Genomic DNA, 5,924 nt, shown 5'->3' with positions numbered 1-5,924 from the left:
AGGAACCACAGGCGGGCTAGAACAGGCCCCACATGAACTTGTCAGCTGCCCTAGCCAACGACTGCACCACGGAGAGCTCTCGGGGTACACGGGCTCAGCCCAAGTCTCCTCAGCATGGTGTGTGGGGTGCTTCAGAGAGCACCAGAACATCATCTCCCCAGGTCTGAGTCAAGATAGTCTTAACTTTGGGGCGGGGCTTCCCGTGGCTACTCCCCAGAATAGCCCCCGGGGAAGTGAGCCTGCTGCCCTGCCTGACATCATCACCTTGGCCTCCTTGCTCTTTCCCCAAAGTGGAAAAGCTGGCTCAGCTCCCCTCCCAACCCTAAGATTCTGCCCTGAACATGTGGAGAGAAGCTTGCCAAATCTCTTGGAAAAAAACCACCACAAATGACTAAATGCCCAGCCATCTCCCCAGTCAGGGCTGGCCTTCCCAGCGTCAGCGCCGCCGGCCCTCCCGGACCCAGGCATCAGAGAGCCGGAACCCAGCCGGCCGGTGGGTGACCTGGGGGCAGACAGCATCCAGCCACCAGTACCGCAGATCTGTGCGTGAGAGGGATGGCTGGCTGCAGACATAAGCTCTGGCTGAGGGTGGGGCTGGGGGGGTACATTCCATTTGCCTGCTCTGCGCACCCACAAATACTCACCTGCCCAAGAACACTCACCTTGTCAACTGAGGAATGCGGACAGGAAGGGCCTCTGATAAGGCCAGAGGCGTATTTACAGCTTCCTCACCTGCCTTAATAGTACCCTGAGCAGAACAAGGGTGGCTAGCCGCCCCTTCCGTGGGGAAACTGAGGACTGGGGTGGGAGCCAGAGAGGGCTCCTCGGAAGAGCCTACGGGGTGTGGTTTCTGACAAAGAAATGCTGGGCATGGCCTGAAGGAGGGAAATGACCGGACAGCCTGAGATGGCCCCAAGGCCTTCGAGGCCAGCCAGCTCTGCCCCATCTGAGAGGTTCTAACCTGTCCTGCCCCTAGCCAGGTGGATGGTCGACACCTCCCTGCCCACATAAGCCCTTGGCAGCAGCGTCCCTGCGTTTTGACCTCAGGAAGCCATTCCAAGGATGAATGTGGAAGCAAGCATGAAAATCCTCTGGGCTCTTCAGGGAAAAGGCACTACTGGCCTGTGAAGAATCCTTCTTGAGCTCACAGGTGGTCTGGGCCTGGCCCAAGCCTCCGGCCCCTGTCCTCACACACTCTTCCCCACCACGAGCCAGGTCCTGTGGCAGGAGCCACTTCACCAGCCAGGCAGGGCCCATGGAGCGGGGTGGGGGGCTGCCTTTTCTCTGTCACTCAGGGCTGACCTGCCAGGTTTGGCCCAGGCTGAGTGACTGATAAACTTGGGGGGAAGACAGAGGATCCCAGACCAAAGCCTCAGCGCTGAGGGGAGATGTCAATTCACTTCCACCTAATAGCTCCACAGGATCAGCGGGCGAACACACACGTTCATTACCAAGTCTAATTAGGCTGGCAGACAAGTGGTATTAATCATTTTTGACTGTACCTGGGATTCAAGCCCCCTTCCCTCCATAATCAGAAAATTTCATGCTCTGATGAAGAGGGGGGACAATTAAGCCCACATTTAATGCTTTCACTTTCATCTTTCCAGAAGACAGGAAGCAGCGAGGAGAGGAAACAAGTTACAGCTTGGGGACCTCGGAAGGCCTCCCTCAAAGCATTCCAGATCTGTTCTCTGTCCCCACATACACACACACACACATGCACACGCACACACTCAATCCACTAGGACTTGTCCTAGGAGAAGATCCCAATTAGAGTCAGGGGCAGGAGGAATTGGAGGTGGGGGTTTCCACTCTCTTTAACAACTCAACATCCTTTTCCCTAACCTCCCCAGCCAAACAGGGTCCCTGAGTCCATGAAAAGACTTAAAGCCACACATTTCAGTGCTGCTGGGTGTACTGCACAAACAACTACTTTCCAAGTGCCCAGAGTTCTAGGGTCTGCTGCAGGGCAACATGGTGTCAATGTCCCCGTAACTTCTTCTACAAAGAAGTCACCGTAAGAGGTGACTCCACAGGATCCAGCATCTGTCACATGGGTGGGTCCAGTCTTTACAGAGAGGTGGGTATAGCCCAGCCATTAGTGAAGTGACAAGACAGAGCTGGGAAGGCTGGACAAGGGGCCGTATGGGACACAGTTTCACTCACCCCGGAGAGTCCTCTGTCCCTGAGGTCTCATGGGAGTCGCCTCCTCTTCACATCATAATTAAATATCTATCAAGTGCGGCGTAGGATAAGGAGCCCCAGGGCTCTGCTTTCAACCGTATAATTCCAATCCCATAACACTTCATAGTTCTGAATGATGACACCTCCAGAGAAGGCTCTAGGCATTCCTTGCATGTAAGGTGGGTCCAAGCATCCCTCCTTGAGTGTGGACTTGGACTTCGGTTACCCCATTTTCCAGACTTTCTCTAGTCCAGGATGGCTTACATACCCACAAAACAAGACGAAAAGTAAAAGGTCAACTCTACGTGCCTTCCACAGAAGAAAAGGTCTATGACCTGTAAAGGACATTTCCTGATACCAAAGCCAAAGGGCGGCCAGGATGTTTGCTGTGGGCCTTACCCACAAATGGATTCTCGCCACTGCCACTGCCACCACCCCAAAGCACACTTATGCGTTTACATAATCTCTCTGTATGTCTCTCTGTCTGTCTCTCTGTGTCTCTCTCTTTTTGCTTCTGTCTCTCTCTCCCCCAATCTCCACTGGATTTCTTTCTCTATCTAATAAACATGATTTCTTTAATCCTGGAAATTAATATTAACTCTGAACCTCCCTGTGGGCAAATCCAGCATTAGCCAGCGTCAGTTACAGACCTGGAAGTAGGGGCAGGCTTAAGTGAGAGAGGCTTTCACTAAACAGGCACACAGACTGTGGGAAGATAGCTTTCTAAAAGTTTCCCTTACTAAAAGCCCATCTTACCAACATGGCTCCCTCCACCCCCCATTGTCAGGCTCCTGCCCAGGCAGATGTCATTCATATACCACCGCCCTTCCCCTTGTTTCCAAGAGCCGAGAGATTTAAGAGTAAAAATAAGCCACCACCTTCATCCAGTGCGACTTATGGAGGCTGCTCTGTGCCTGGCACTTTGTTGGGGGCAAGTGATAGAAGACAAGGCACCAGTGTCCCGGTGCTGCCTGAGCCACGGCATTCAGTGAGGACACTCCTCAACCACAGAAGGCAGGACAGTTAATACCCCACAACCTGGGATGCCCATGGCACCCGCTTCCCCGCTTAGTTCAGCCAACCAGGGTTCGAGAACTATACTCACTGCTTGGAAAGGTGATCCTCAGAGGAATCATGAGCCAAGACAAATTGTTACAGCTGTTGGATGGGAGGGGATAACAATAACATTCATATTGCATTAAACATTGATAATCCCTTTTGCCAGGCACCGTGGTAAGCACTTTACATATATTAATTCATTGAACTCTCACATTAACACAGTGAAGTAGGTAATGTTATTATCCCCATTTTTTTTTATAACAAGGAAGCAGAGCACAGAGAGGCCCAGAATGACCCAGAGATTAAGTGACAGAGTGAGGATTTGAACTCAGGTCTTCTGGTTTCAGTCTGTTCTCTTAATCGTTGCCTGCTACTGCCCTTTTAAAGTCATATTTCTGAACCTGGCTTTTCAAAACAAAGATAAACCAAGCCCACCATGGAATTAGACCTTCAACTTAAAGAAAGATGCTCAGTGAGTTTGGCCAGTTGTGTCTTCACCTGCCAGCGGCTCATTTGCACATCAGAACATTTCTCAACTGCTCCCATCCAGCCACAAGTCCACACATAGTTAAATATTAATAATGACAAATAGAGTCTCCGCTCACTAGTCCCCTGACTCCAGCTGTGCTCCCTCTCTGGTGTTCAGACATCCCTGGTGGATAGAGTCCCCAAATGTCTTAACTACCAATTAGAATTCCAATGAAGTGGATTTCCCAGGATTCCAGCACAACTAAATCCATGACAGTGAGAATACTGCCTCTGTGTGTGTTTATAGAATTGATGGATATAGTAAAGTACCCTTGGACCTTTGAGAGGGCAACTGTTGCAAGACATCCATGGGCAAGTTACATTTGATTCTACTGTAAAGTCAGGAGCATTTACCAAGTGACAGCAGCCCTCCACCCACTACACACACGTCTATAAAGTTTGCTCTTTCCTTTAGCTTTAGCATCTAGACTGTGAGTTCTGGTGGCGGAGGGAGCAACACCTACTTTCCCCTCCAATCTTTCCCTTCCACTTGACCCTGGCTTAGAATGTGAGTTTTCCTTCCTTAAAGGCAGCTGCAGCAGGAGGCACCCTGCACAGCCTTTGCTGTGAACTGCGGGGATGGGCAAGGTAGGGTTTTCCTGATGGGGAAATAGCTGGGGCAGTCAGATGGGAGCCGCGGGCCTTTGGTCAAGGGGGAAGGGCCTTTGCTGAGAGATACAAACCACAACCCATTTCCAGAGACTCTGGTTAGGGGCTGTGCCGTCCTCTGTGCTTTGTACTTCAGATCTTTAAAATATCTCTATAAACATATAAACACATGGATATGGTTAGCCTCCCCCAAACACGGCAACTACAAATATGGGGGTGGGGAGAGGACACCCGTTAAAGAAATACACTTAACTGTAGGAAGAGAAAAATAATAACCCCCACCCCCGAAAAGACTGCAAGTTTGCTCGGAAAGTCTACACACTGGGTGTCTAGTGGTCTACAGTCAGGCTTTGAGAAGAGTCTGGCTCTGAAGGAGGCTGGAGGGGCCTGAAACCTCTGGGAAGGAAAGTACTGGACAGAGAGCTGGGGAATTTTAGAGCCTGATGACTGGTGCAGTAACCTTACAGGATGAGGAGAAGGAGGAGGAAGGAGAGGAGGAGGAGAAGGAGGGGAAAGGGGGAGGAGGGGAGACACGGCACAGCCAAACATTAGAGCAGAGTCCAAAGGTTTGAGGGGCCAGAGGTGAAAGGCAAAGGGGGGGCACAGGTGCAGGATGACCTCAGGCTCACTTCAACCTACAGCCCCTTTCCATTCAATGCCTAACCAGGTCTCTTTCCTGTCCCAACAGTGTGCCCTAAAGGAGAGGTGTACCACAGTGGGCCATGTACCATGGGCCTGTACCACAGGCGACAAACAACCCCACATTCCCATTAACCCTAATAAGCACGGGTCAAATGGCCATATCAATCCCAGTCTCACAACCCACTGTCAAGAAGCTACAACAAACCCAAGAGGGTGCGTGGGAGACAACCGAAGGACCTTGCCGCCCTGGTCATCATCCCCAACCTCAGTGTGTGTGTGTGTGTGTGTGTGTGTGTGTGTGTGTGTGCGCGCGCGCGCGCGCGCGCGCATGTGTGTGTGTCTGGAGGGGCGAGGTACGGACCTGTCAGGGAAAGAGGTGCCTGTTAAACACAGCATCACCATACCGGGCGGTAAGCAGTCACTAAAGCACACCCGCCAGGGGACTAAGAAGCAGAGTCTCCCGGGTGTGTCTCCCTTGGTCGAAGTGGAGAAGGGCAATGCCGGTCCCCTGCCCGAGTTCCCCGCCGGAGCGCGCCCCTCCCCTGCCCTGCCCTCACACTCACTAGCGCAGCGCAGCGCCTGCCGCAGCACCTCGCGTCCGCACAGGTCACACCAGCCCCGGCCGCTCCGCAGCGCCAGGTCGGCGAAGCTGTGCCCCTCGCCTCGCTCCACCGGGACGCGGGGGTCCTGCGGCTGCTCGAAGATGCTCCGCACGTCGCGGGGCCGGGGCGCTCCAGGCCGCCGCCGCAGTCTCTGCTGCAGACCAGGCCGGAGAGGACGAGCGGGGCGCGAGGCCCGAGGTTGGGACTCCGGGTCCCCCCGGGCCGCCCTCCGGGCGCCGCGCCCCTCGTGCGCCCCGGGCGCAGTGGAGAGGGGCGCGGGGGCGCAGCGGCGCGAGGAGC

This window comes from Ailuropoda melanoleuca, chromosome 8, assembly GCF_002007445.2.
Source record: "Ailuropoda melanoleuca isolate Jingjing chromosome 8, ASM200744v2, whole genome shotgun sequence".
Lineage (NCBI taxonomy): Eukaryota > Metazoa > Chordata > Mammalia > Carnivora > Ursidae > Ailuropoda > Ailuropoda melanoleuca.
The sequence above is the reverse complement of the archived record's forward strand: the minus strand, read 5'-3'. Positions refer to the sequence as shown.